General features: G+C 41.3%; 1 long non-coding RNA gene across 7 annotated transcripts in view; it reads left to right on the forward strand.

Moving 5' to 3' along the window:
* LOC308355758 overlaps positions 1-14,410 on the forward strand; it is an 83,382-nt gene that overhangs the window by 38,578 nt on the left and 30,394 nt on the right. For 5 of the 7 annotated variants that reach the window (XR_013967996.1, XR_013967997.1, XR_013968000.1 and 2 more), the window contains 2 exons: positions 9,796-9,874; positions 12,873-12,962. This is a non-coding gene — a long non-coding RNA (uncharacterized lncRNA). The remainder of the gene's footprint in view (positions 1-9,795; positions 9,875-12,872; positions 12,963-14,410) is intronic. The other 2 variants (XR_013967998.1, XR_013967999.1) reach the window with 1 other exon arrangement.

Here is a 14,410-nt window from a genome sequence, read left to right on the forward strand (position 1 = left end):
AATCAGATGCATTTAAGATGTAAAATTTCATTCAGTTTTTTAAAAATGTAAATTGCACTGCGACCCCAGGAATGGAACTTGAGCAGTCTCCTCTAAAGTTCATCTGGAAGAGCAGCAGGTGACAACAACCACAAAAAACAAACAAACAAAAATTGAAGATGAGTGAGGACTTGCCCTCGTGGAGGTCAAAAGGAACTATTCATCGTAAGCAGTATGCAGTTGTGACACAGTGAGTGCACAAGTGTGGTGATCGAGAAATCAAATAATCAGTAAGATCACAGTCCAGAAACAGACCTAAGAGTATAGGAGAATTCAGCAGATAATATGGAGGCATTTTGAATCAGTGACTGAAGGCAGACTGCTCAGGAAATGGCGTTGGGACAACCGGCAGTCCATCTGGAGTCCTACCATACACAAAAGTAAATTCCAGATGGAATAAAGCTCTGAACATAAAAATCAAATCTACACAAGTATTGGAAGAAAATATGAATGAACTTTTTTTTTTTTTCAGTCATCTTGGGTTAGAAATTCTTTGTAAACAAGATGGGAAATCCAGAGGCCATTAAGGAAAACCTGACAGAGTTGACTTTATAAAAAAAAAAATCATAAACAAAGTTAAAAGAGAAATGACAGATTGGGACAAAATACTTGAATCATACATCACAGAATAAAGGGTGTTACTGTCCATTATCTAAAGAGTGCTCCCAAGTTAATGAGAAAAATAAATAATGTACTTGAAAATCGCAAAAGAAATAAAATAAGCAATTCTCAGGAGAAACTGCAAATGGCTGAAAAATATATTCAACCTCATTAGTTGTAAAAACGAATGTACAATAAAAGGACGTGAGCTGCCATTTTTTTCTTTTTTAACCTAACGGATCGGCCAAAAAACTAAGGGAACTGATTTGATACATCAGTTAAAATTAATGAATATACCATATAGACCATCAAGGACAGATGTCAAGATTACGTTGCTAGGTGAAAGAAGCAAGTTGTAGAACACTGTACATTATATCATGTCACTTTCATGTTACTTTTTAAAAAACACGTGTAAGTAGAATTTATGTTAATAATTAATTACTTATGCATTACAAATACACATTATCTTGTATAGTAGCTATGTCTTGGAACAGCATTAAAATGAGTATAAGTATACATCTGTAGCCTTTGGGTTACTTTTCGGCTGGAAAACGTCCCTTTTATTATGCTTTATTTAACACTCATCAAGCTGAATAAGTGATCTTTAGGAGACAGTTACAAGTCATTAGTTCAGGGGTGTAATTGGATTGAGTATTATATTAATATAGTGCGGTATTTTATGGAATTTCAGTCAGCTCTGATTAGGCTCTTCAAATCAATCCTGTTGAATTGGGTCATGGACAGAGGGCTCTGGCCCTAACCCTGGCTGCAGTAAGGATCTTGTCAGGACCCCTTCAATCTTTAGGTCCTTGGGTTTTGTGCTAAGGCTGAGGTAGAACGGCTTCCTCCACCAGCTGTGATTATTCTATATGACATCCAAGGACACTCTCCATCTGCCCCAGGAACACGCAGAGTGTTAACTAAATCACAGCACCCTGGAACCCAGGCCCTCGGCAGCGCTGAACAAGTCAGGGTAAATAGTCTTATAATCAGTTTGAACTTGCTTCCAAGTTGTTTGTTAGCAAGGAGTTAACAAGCTCAGACCTTTGACCATTTGGGTCTTTAAGGAAAGCTTTTTTCCCCATTCCAATGACTTCCTGTTCATGGGAAAATGAGAGGAAATGAACCTCCAGCAGGAGGATGGGCCCACCCTTTTCCAGTCGTGTGGCTTAATTTGTCAGGTGTAATATTGGCACCTGGTGGCTTGTATTGGCTTCCTGCCCGCCCTTGCTGGGGAAGTATCCACATACTTGCAATAGGCGGTAGGAGACTTCAAAGCCATTTGTAAGGGAAAGGATATTGTCATTAAAGAACTTAATGGTGAATACTCCCATTTAGTGATGTCAAGATAAAAGGAAAATTTTAAAAACACATTATCTAGAATTTTTTTCTGATGTATCATATGACCTGTTAAAACAAAGTAATGGAGTTGATTTAGTAACATTTTTAAGGATATATATTTATTGATTGAGTGTTCAGTTTTCCTGTTTTTGAGAAATTAGCAAAGGTGTCCGTTACTTATAAGAAGATAATGAATTGCTTCTTTAAGGGTATAATTCTCTTTGCTCTAATTCGTCTCGAAATAGGTACTCCCTTTGTGTCTACTGATGGTATTGTTTCCTTTGAATCAGAAGGGAAAACTCTAATACTATCAAGTAAATGAAAAAGGATGATATGGGTTTTCAGAATTCATCAGGAATTTTGGATGGGTACAGCTGGTTCGGTTCTATACCTTTCAATTTTCAGCTAGAAATAATTACTGCCTTTTGAACAATGGTATATTTAATTGTCCAGCAATACAAGGTAAATTTGTCTATGAATGGGGATTAACCAAACTATAATCAGTGGTCATTAAACCAGAATAAATTCTACATAACAATGGAACTTACTTTAGTTTTTTTGATTAATGTAAACTATATTGGCTTAGTAGATCTAAAACTCTCCTGGCAGAGTCAACCCTCATAGATATGGACAATAAGAATGATTAATCTCCGTAAAGCATACGTTCATGGTGTCATCATTGCAAACCTTGGTCAGTAATTGTCGTCAAATGATTAACAAGTGTTTATTGGCCTAACACAGTATCAAAAAAGTTTTATAAATCATTAATTGAATAGATATTTATTGAAGGTCTATTCTTTTGAAGAGTGTGGAATTGAATTTGCTCTGGCGGAGATTGAAGACTTCTATAGGAGAAACACTAAGGATATATTACGGAGGTCCCTCAACCCTAAGAGTTGACGTCAACTTTCCACAGATCTTACCCTCTTTACCCTCTATCTGGCTGGCAAACCCGAAATACATGAACAATCAGAAATAATATGTTTTGTGACATAAAACGTAAAGTGGGTGGGAATCCAGAAAAGAGATCCGTGTTGGTTGAATAACCTTTGAGGAGGAGGTTAGTTTGCTGAATCTTAAGGATGGATAGTGTTTAGATAACCAAATAGGAAAACTGGACATTTTGAGTGAGTGGGAGCCAGGAATGAATGAGTAGGTCCTCTGAGCAGGTACAGAAGACTCTAGCACTGCGTCTTGGTTCCTGTGTGGTGAGAAATAAGGTAGATCGGTTCGGTAGCAATAAAATGAGAGTTTTTGGAAGCTCAGCAGAGGAATTTAGGTTTGGAAGTATGAGATGGGGGTGGGGTAATGTGATTTGAATAGTAACTTGGGAAGATTTTTCTGGCAGTTATTTATAGGATCACCATAGCAGGGGACAGGCGGTCAGGAGGGACATTTGTTAGGGAACTCGTGCAAGAGAGGGTTACAAGACAACTCCAGATGGTGATGGTGGAAATGGATAGAGAGAAATCAACTCAAGAGGCATTTTGAAGGAGGGAAGGATGGGACAAGGTGGCACTGGATACTGACTATCTGTATAATTAAAGGTAACCCCACATCTTCTACCCTTGGGAGGCTGGATAATTGATAACACCACTGATCTCTTGATGCAGGAAAATGGTGACTTCTATTTTTAGACAGGTTATCTCTGGGATCGATTGGGATGTCCAGTAGAACCACCTTATAGGCCATCATAAACATGGGAGTCGTAAGTAGCCAAGGGCCCAGGAGAAGACATGAAAAATTAATGATGAAGAGCTGTCTGCTGCCCATGAACCCCGATTCCACAGCCTATTTTCAAGGCTGCTGCCATCCAGCCCCATCCCACTTACTCAAATTCATCTCCAACTACCCCGCAGTCTGCAGCTCCCCACCTGGTCCATTTAGTTAGCAAATTGCACTGGTTTTTTGGCCTTTGCCTTTTTGTCCTTCCTTTTCTCCGTGCCTGGGCCCCACCCCCCAAATGTCTAATTGTCAGCATCTCTGTGTGAGTCAGGGCTGGCTCAGGTCCTTTCCACGTGAAGATGTTTTTCGAGAATCCAACGCACACCCTCTTTTCTCTTTGTCAACCCCCCGTAGCATTTACAACACACGCTCTTTGCAAAGCACGTGATCACACACATGTCTATGTCCTTGTTTAATCGGGTCAAACATGAGTACCTATCTTGTTTTGTCAGTAAAGCTATAAATGCCTTGAGGGTGAGGATCGATGTTCCTCTTGCATCAGTTAGGAATTTTATAGTACTGCTGAGAACAGAAGCTCCCAAGCAGTGGCTTTAAAAAAAAAAAAAAAAAAATTAGGTGTTTGATTTTGCTCCTAGATGAGGAGTAAGAAGGCAGGTAATCCTAAGCTGATTTGGCAAATCTTGATGAGAGCAGAGACCCGGCCTCCTCCTACCTTCCCACTTAGCCATCCTTAGCATGGATTTGTCTCTTCGGAATCGCAAGCTGGCTGATCCTTTTCAAGTAAAGCATCAGTGCTGCAGCCAAGCAGAAGGGGAAAGGCGAGGAGCAAACGGGCTTTCCAACCTGATCAGCCCTAGTTTTAATGGGCTTCCCTGGAGGCTCCATGCCACAGTTAGATATGTAGCCATTCCGTTTGCAAGGAATGCTGCAAATATCGTGGTGGTGTTGTTTTTTAGCTGGACCTACTGCTTTCTCCAACAAAATCTGGGTTATTTTAATGGACAGAAGGGCTATTGACAACTTGCAGGCAACTAATATTCCGTGCTCTGTCTTTGTCTGTCTCTTTCATTCTGTCTCTATCCCTTTGTATAAATTCTTGTTTGGATGCACACATACACACACGTAAATGGAGAGAGACAGAGAGCTTATGCTGTATGTCTCTATCTTTCTCTGTATTTGAATGATACAAATAAATATGTGCATATATATTACATATGTGCATATGTATATGTGTATACACACACAGAGGCATATTTCATTTGGTTTTTCATTTTGCTGCCCAAATACTGCATTTTTTACCAATTGCAGGTTTGTAGTGACCCTGTGCCAAGCAGGTCTATCAGCCTCATTTTTCCAACAACACTTGTTCACTTCCTGTCTCTGTGTCACATTTAGGCAATCCCTGCAGTATTTCAAAATTGTTCATTATTATTATATTTGATATGGTGATTTGTGATCAACGATCTTTGATGTTACTATTGTGTTTTGGGAGACCCGGAAACACGTCCATGTAAGATAGTGAACTTCATCGATTAATGTGTGCGTCTTCCGACTGCTCTAACAATTGGCTGTTCCTCATCTCTCTCTCCCCTCAGGCCTCCCTATCCCCTGGGAAACAACAGTGTTGAAATTAGGCCAATTAATAACCCTACAATGGCCTCTAAGTGTTTAAGTGAAAGGAAGATTCCCATGTCTCTCACCTTAAATCAAAAGCTGGAAATGCTTAAGCTCAGAGGCAGCCATGTCCAAAGCTAAGACAGACTGAAAGCTAGGCCTCTTGTGCCACTTAGCCCAGTTGTGAATGTGAAGGAGAAGTTCTTGAAGGAAATGAAAAGTGCTGCACCAGTGAACATCTGAATGAGAAGAAAGGGGAATACCCTTATTGCCGATATGGAGACAATTCTAGTGGTCTGAAATAAAGATCAAACCAGCCACAACGTTCCCTTAAGGCAAAGACCCATCCAGGCCTCAGCTCTCTTCAGTTCTATGCAGGCTGAGAGAGGGGAGGAAGCCGCAGGAGAAAAGTCTGAAGCCAGCAGAGGTTGGTTCATGAGGTTGAAGGCGAGAAGCCGTCTCCAGAGCATACAAGTGACAGGTGAGGCAGCAGGTGCCGAGGGAGAAGCTGCAGCAAGTCACCCAGAAGGTCTCGCTCAGAGGATTCCTGATGGGGGCGACGCCAAACAACAGATTTCCAAGGTAGACAGAACAGCCTTCTCTTGGAAGAAGATGCCATCTAGGGCTTTCATAGCTAAAGAGGAAAAGTCAGTGCCAGGCTTCAAAGCTTCAAAGGACAGGCTGACCCTCTTATTAGGAGCTAAAGCAGCTGGTGCTTTCTCTTAAAGCCAATGCTTATTTACCATTTTAAAAATCCCAGGGCCCTTAAAGAATGATGCTAAACCAACTCTCCCCATGCTCTGGAAATAAAACAACAACTTCTGGACCACAGCGTATCTGTTTACAACATGTTCTACTGAATATTTAAGCCCACTGTTGAGACCCATGGCTCAGGAAAAAAAAAAAAAAAAAAAAAAAAAGATTCCTTTTAAAATGTTACTGCCCACTGGCAATGTACTTCCTCACCCAAGAGCTCTGATGGAGATGGACGATGAGATCAACGTTGTTTTCCTGCCTGCTCACACAACATCCTTGCTGCAGCCCATGGGCCAAGGAATTATTTCAGGTCTTATTACTAAAGAAAAATATTTTGTAAGGTTTGAGCTTCCATAAATATTGATCCCTCTGATGGATCTGGGCAAAATAAATTGAACACCTTCTGTAATTATTGGACCATATGGTATTTCTATTTTTGAGTTTTAGAGGAATCTTCCATACTGTTTTCCACAGTCAGTGGCTGCACCAATTTACATTCCCACCGATATTACATGAGGGTCCTTTTCTCCCCCACATCCTTGCCAACACTTGTTACTTTTTGTCTTTTCAATTTTAGCTATTCTGACAGGTGGAGGTAAGGGTTGAAGGGGAGTAGGAGAAATGGGCCTCCAGTTGTAGAATAAATAAGTCATGGGAACAAAACCAGAGTATAGGGAATATAGTCAATGATACTGTAATAGGGCAACTACTCTTGTGGGGAGCACAGCATAACATCTAGAGAGGTTGAATTACTATGTCGTATATCTGAAACCAATGTAACACTGCATGTCAACTATACTCAGATAAAAAATTTAAAAAATATTAAATATCAGCGGGACGCCTGGGTGGCTCAGTTGGTTAAGCGGCTGCCTTCGGCTCAGGTCATGATCCCAGCGTCCTGGGATCGAGTCCCGCATCGGGCTCCTTGCTCGGCGGGGAGCCTGCTTCTCTGTCTGCCTCTGCCTACCACTCTTTGCCTGTGCTCGCTCGCTCTCTCTAACAAATAAGTAAATTAAAAAAAAAATGTTAAATATCAGCAAAAAAATATATATGATGAAAATGTTCTGGAAAGATTCACCATTCTAGATGCTATCAAGGGCATTGGTGATTCAGAGGAAGAGGGAAAAATATCAACATGAACAGGAGTTTGGAAGAAGTTGATTCCACCCCTCATGGTTGATGTTGGGGGGTTCACGACTTCAGTGGAGGAAGTTACTGCAGATGTGGTGGAAATCGGCAGAGAACTAGACTCAGAAATGGAGCCTGAAGACAGGACTGAATTGCTGCCCTCTCGTGATCAACCGTTAGTGGATGAGGAGTTGCTTTTCATGGGGGAGCAAACAAAATGGTTTCTTGATGGAATCTCCTCCTGGGGAAGATGCTGTGAAGACTGTTGAAATGACGACCGAGGATTTAGAAGAGTGCGTCAACTGAGGTGATAAAGCAGCAGGGTTGGAGAGGACTGACTCCTATTTTGAAAGAAGTTCTCCTCAAAATGCTCTCAAGCTGCATCACGTGTGCCAGAGAGATCATTCATGAAGGGAAGGGCCGATCAGTGCAGTAAGTTCCACTGTTGTTTTGTTTGAAGAAATTGCCACAGCCAGCCTGACCTGCAGCAGCCGTCAGTCAGCAGCCATCCACACTGAGGTGCGACCGTCCACCAGCAGCAAGTTTACAGCTGCCGAAGGTCAGATAACAGTTCATATTGTTTAGCAATAAAGTATTTTTAAAGGTATGTACATTGTGTTTTTTTTTTTTTTACACATAACACTATTACACACTGAATAGACTAGAATGTAGTGCAAACCTAACTTTTATATGCACCGGAGCAACAAAAAAATAAATTTGACTTGCTTTATTGTGATATTTGCTTTATTGCCGTGGTCTGGAGCCAAATCTGCAATATCTCTGAGGTATCTCTGTTACATAGATAGATAGATAGAGAGAGAGAGAGATTTGCTATATCTATCTCTATTTGAGCACTCATACATACACATTGTCAAAACTGAGCAAAATCAAATAAAAGTAACAATAAAAATAATCTGATAAGTTAAATATGATGCTAATTACCATGCCTGTTGTAGTTACACTCAAGTGGAGATATTTTTACCTACATAACTACTGGTGTTATTTGTCCAGAATTAAATCAAATTTTTTTTCTATCGTGTGGCAGCTTTGATTTGTTTTCTGGTGCCTGGAGTCAACATCACTGTTGATGGGAATGTCTCAACAATTACAGCCTCCCATTTCTTTGAAGATAAATGTACTGATTTAGTGATCCAGGCTTTAGTTTCTGCGTTCTTAATTTTCCCCTTTTGTTCTTGTCCACTTCTATGGTCGAACCAGTAATTTTCAAACTGTGTGACATATTTTTGAGTCTTATAAGTATCATCAGCACATAGGAAAAGAATGAAGATTACACTGAAATGAACCAGGAAGGCATGGGTGATAATTTCACACAGTTGTGGGCATTCTGACTATGTCACAGAACCTATGGAAGCATCCCCAAATAGTGTGTCTACCAGTTGTCACTGCTCATCCCGTGTCACTGTTCACCACACTGACGGTGACTGGGTCATTTTGTGAGCAGAGCTCTGATTAAGACTCAGGTCATAATTCCAGGTTCAAAGCTCTTTCTACTACATTATTCATAACAGCATTAAGACAACAACAACTGATGTTTTTGTGGAACTGTAGAGTGTCTCACCGATCATGCATGCTAGACAGACTGAATATCATTGATCTTTTTTACGTAACGATGCACTGTACAAAAATCACAACAGGTAGTAGATGACCAGTAATTGGGATGTATCTCAGACTCATTGGTCATTGGAGGAGCTTTCCCTCCCTGATTACAAATACTCAACTGGTAACCATTAACCAGGTTAACAGATCAGAATACCCCATTCTGAATCCCTTGGATTAATCAGTTGGGCTAAGTTGATGTTTGCTAGCCACTTTCCCTACTATTTAGTCTTATCCAGTGTAATTATGTCTTGGTGGTGAAACAACCAAATCAATAAGAAAAATAAAAATTTACTGTATCTTCTTGTTCCACATCATTGCCTTCAATATGGCACTTGAGATTTTAATTTTCTAAGACAACATTATCACTTAGGGTTTAGGCATCTCTTAATCTGCTGACTGATGGAGTGTGTGGCAGGCATTTTCACACCAGGACCATATGTGATATAATTACCTGAGCATCACAAAGGAGATAGGTATAGGAGCCCTCGCGGATCTGTTACAGGGACGACGATGCTTAGGGTAGTGAGAGTAGGAGCGGAAATTGATGGTAGGGAAATAGTTAAAGGCAATCGATATGAATTGGAACGCCCTTGTTTGTTTTCTTTTGAAACCTTAAAGTTATCCAAATGGAGTGTTAATTTTAAAAAACTGTTTTCTTGGGAGAAGACAATATTTTGAAATGTTTTTAATTTACGAGAGCCCGTTTCCTTCAGTCTCCCATTGCTGCATGAGGTTGAACAAATGTTAGCGGCAACTAATTAATTAAGTTTGCAGAAAGTAGCAGCAGGGGATTGGAAACTTGAAGTGGAAGTGAGCTTTTTGACTGTAAACATGTTGCCTGCCTGAGAGACTCTATCTGGACTGCGTGCTTGCTGAGTTTTCCAAAGAAATGCAGTATCTCTGGGAAATTCAGGCTTGGCAAAGGGAAAAAAAATAACATTGTCTCTTGCTGGCAAATCCATTCATTCATTTCTTGGGTTTGTCTCTTGTGTTTTGCTTGGTTCTGGCCAGACACTATGATGATGCTATCCTCTCTGGGATGAAGGTGGCCCCATAGTACCTGTCCTCAGAAGGAAAGGAACTAATATTTGTGAGTACTTTTTCTATGGCTCTTTAGATGTATCCTTTCATTTCCTTCTGTAAAGCCGATATAACTCTGTCTTTTTACCGAGAAGAAAAGTACAACTCAGAATTGGAGAACTCACTTGGGATCAGTTTACAGGCAATGAAATTGGGATTCGAACCCAGACTAATCTGACGTGCAGTTTTTCGCTACCAGGATGCTTAATTAGCTGCAGCCTCTTGCCTGGGTTCCCTTATGGCCGGGGGAACTGTAACTCAGGGGAAAGACATAGGGCCATGGGATGTGGGAGGGTGATTTTCGGACCTGAAGGTAATCTGCAGATCACACTGAAAAATACTGAGTTAGAGCTATTCCTGAGAAAGATTCCATGAACAGGAGTCCTCATGACTGTGTTGGGCTAGTCATCTTCCTTTCCTCAAGATTTTGAACCCAGACATCACATCGGAAAAAGTGCAGGGGTTAAAGCTGAAAGGAGATGATATAGAGAGAGAGGCCAGCGTGGCTGCAAGGGAGGGATTCTGGGAAATCCGAGTTTAGGAGGGAGTGGACAATCATGATGAATCCACAGGAAGTTGTTGTTGTTGTTTTTAGATTTTTTTTTGAATTTATTAGAGAGAGAACGAGGAGGGAGGGGCTGAGGGAGAAGTAGACTCCCTGCTGAGCTGGGCACCCACCGTGGGACTCAATCCCAGGAGTCTGAGATCATGACTTAAGTCAAAGGCAGATACTTAACCAACTGTTACTCAAAACTCCATGTCCATCATGGGGCTTGAACTCATGACCATGAGATCAAAAGTCATACCCTCTGCAGACTGAGCCAGCCCAGCACCCCCACAGGGAGCTTTCTGTAGAGAGGAGGTAAGAGCAAAGGCAGAGAGACAAGTAAGGACAAAAGTTGACACAGAGTTGACTCCCAGCCTTTGGGGCTGTTTCAGTTCCCAGGGTCTTCATGTTCCCATCACGATGCAAGGGATGTTGATCTTGCCATGACAAGCCTACCACTTCAGTTTCATCATTTTGCTCTTTGAGCTGCCAACACGGGGCACTAGGACTATATAGATTAGAGACTTGTAGAGGACATTTGTTAGGAATGCCATAAATTCAGCAACCAATTCAGGTTGCTGAAAAAATTCTGGACTTATCTAAGGAGAACTGCACGGGGGTTTTCTCAGAGATTAAATAGGACTTAAGTCGGATCATTGGTTTTTTATTGAGTTTTTGATGGATATTCCTGGTAAAAGCAATCAATACAGAGTAAAAATTATAGTATCTACACCTGTACTTGGTAAAATATATTAGAGTCTACAGCTTGCCTGAAAAAAATGGAATGTTCTTGACTAAGTTTAGGTCTCCAAACCTTAAATCAGTAAAATTACACAGTAGAAGTTATGTTTTCAGTGGAAACTCAACCGAAACTATGAGTGATGTCATTTTATATGGTAAAAAATACTGATGAATAAATCAAATCTCGGTTGTAAATTTATGTAAAAAAAATTGAGCTAGACATGTCAGTAAATAAGAATGAAGTAGAAAATACTGGTAAAGCTTGCCTATTCTATATAGGAATTATTTGTGGAATTAATTTGGGCTAATGGGAACTTCTTCAATAGTATGTCATGGCAGGCTCTTGGCTCTGGCTCCAACAACTAAAAACAAAAGTGGAATATATTGAAAAACTGTATTTTTAAAGACATTCGAGAACTAAGAAACAAAAAGTATTAGATACATTAAAATTCCAGAGGGAAGTTTGCTTCCTGGGTTAGCTGAGGTTACTGGCTGTTTTGTTTCCTGGGGACAACTATACGTATGGTCACAGGCTGAGGGTCGGTCAGGCATGGCCTAGACGGAGGGACTCTGCAGGGGAAAGACAAACTGCTGAGAAAGCTGGCAAGCTAGGATCTAGAAGGGCTCTAGATGTCTTAGCCAGTTTTCTTAGGGGACATGTGCCGAGTACTGGGGTGGCCCAAGAGTCTGGGAGGCTGGGCTGGGAAAACAGAGGACAGTGTCTTTCTGCTGTCAAGTGCTCTGACAACCATCCCGATGATGGAAGGACCTACAGCGAACACACAGTTGTCCTTGAAAGATTTGAAAACAGGGGTGGACTTTTTCTAATGGACGTTTCAATCTGGCTCCAAGTCAGCCCAGTTCCACACTGGACTGAGGTGATCAATTCCTTTCCCCATCTGCCTTCCAGAGGAATGTACAGACCGTCTGGGGGAAATAACAAAGACCCGTCTCTGTAAGACTTCTTACACGTGGTGTTGCCTATACAGTAAAATATTATGAGGCAGGTGATGAAGCAGAAAAACAAGACTAACAATTAAGAGAAAAGCAAGGAATAGATGTAAATCCACAGATGATCCAGATATTGGAATTTGTTCAAAGGCTTTAAAAGAGCTAGTATAAATATGCTAAAGAAAATGGAAGAAAAGATGTACAAAAGAGGAGAAAAGATGGGAGAGAACCAACTGAGAGTTTGAGTCTATATAAAGGTATCAATCAGATGTTCTGAAACCTAAAAATATTATGTCTGATATTAAAGACTTCCCTGGCTAAGTCTAGCAGCTCACCAGGTGCAGCAGAAGACAGAATTAGTGAACTCAGAGTCGGACCCAAAGAAAATAGCCAAACTGTATCACAAGGGGAAAAAAAATACTGAGCAGAAGAGATAAATGGGACATAGTGAAATGTTTTAGCACATTTATAAATTGGAGTCCCGGGAGGATAAGAGAGTGGCAATGAGGAAGGAGAAATATTTGAAGAGATAATTGTCAAGTATTTTCCAAAAATTGATGAAACACACAAACCTCTAGATTCAAGAGGCTTGGCAAACTCCAAGCAGGATAAACACAAACTGCCCCCAGCCCTGGCCTTTGGAGACGCCAGGGTGAAGCTGGTAAAACCAGAGATACACAGAACCAATGGAGTCTGCTCTAGGAAATAGCTTCTTTATGAAAATTCACTGGTGTTGGTATTCCTCTGATTAAAATGTCTACATTTACAGGTATAAAAGCAGCGTGTTCCTGAGGTCCAAATTGGAGGAGGAAAACCAAAGGAAAATCAAAGGCAGGGCTCGAGCATCATCTTTTTCCTGGTATGTGTGGGTGAGTTTGTTCCTCGCCATGATAGAACCTACCTGGAGTCCTCATCTGAGTATTTCTCCTTTACCAACGCTCTTGTTCCCTCACCTGATCATTTTAGTTTTGGGGCTGAATGTAGGGCCTTTAGTTCTGCTTTTTTGCTTAATTGCTCTCCTGAATCTTGGAATGCCTAGATTTTCAAAGTGGCATTGCTTTGGCTGTTACTGTTTCATCAGGTGAGTGAGCGGCCTGGAGTGCTCTGGTCGGAGAACCATCTTGATCCCGGTAGTGTCCGGTAGTCAATCGCTTTTGCCGTTGGGGTCTATTTCCTATCGGTGGAGCAGATGGTCAGGAAGGAATAGTGCAATGGATTGTATTTACTATTCTGGGTTTGCTCACGTGATTTTGTTTTAAGTAGAGACTACACAAATCTTACAAAACAGGTAGTCCCTAACAGGTGGATAGTGGGAGTGTACTTAAAACACCTGGAGAGGGATGGATGTCAACCAGTGTCCTATCTTTTCATGCAGATGACAGAATAGATGTGTCTTATCTCACTTGAACATTTCTCGGTGCCTACACTTTTCCAGTTATGCCTTGCTGTAGGTCTTAAGGTGGTTTACGTGCTTTCTTTTCCCTGTCTGGTTGGTTCCTGAGCCAGTAGTAGGCAAACCTGGTACTGGATCGAGATCCTCATGACATAGCGAGTGCGATCTAGAATTGTGATTGGCTGCTCAGGGCAAGAGTCAAGTGTGCATGTATGTAGTCCTTGTATGTAACCTCCCTCGTTAGCCCTGTTCTCTCACAGATTCTGGGGGACTGTCAGCACTGCGGCCCTCTTATGTGGGGCCCCTAGATTGCTACCTAGCTCTTGTCATTCTCTTTCCCAAGAGATAGATCCTGATCCGATGCTCCTGGCTGTTATCTGGGGTTCATTCCCACCTACTATGTCTATATTCAAGTTCATTATTTCCTTTAATGTTTTTATTGATCACTCAATGTGTGTCTGCTGCCACGCCAGGTGCTGAAAATGCAGTGGTCAACAAAATGGTCTAAACCTTGTTCTCGGGGAGTTCATATTCTGCTGGGGAAGAAAGACACTAAATAAATAACCAGACAAATAAATATCTGATGATAAATTGGGATAAGCACTATGAAGGATGAGAACAAAATTCTCAACGGAAATACCAAGCAGATCTAATGCAGATTGGGTCAGGGACCCGGGAAAAGCTTTTGGAATCAGGCAAGTGAAGATTATGGGGGAAAGTGCTCCCGATTGAGAAGGAAGCAGGTGAATGGCTCAGAGGTGGTGCTGAGCCTGGCTTTTCTGATGGCTTTCCTTGTGACCAGTGACATCAGAGCCGTGGTTGCCAAGCCCGGCTCTTTGAGTTTCCTGTGGCTGCCATAACTAATCCCTGCCGAGTTAGTGGTTTCAAACAATAGAACCTATTTTCTCATAGAT

This window comes from Martes martes (assembly GCF_963455335.1).
Source record: "Martes martes genome assembly, chromosome: 15".
NCBI lineage: Eukaryota > Metazoa > Chordata > Mammalia > Carnivora > Mustelidae > Martes > Martes martes.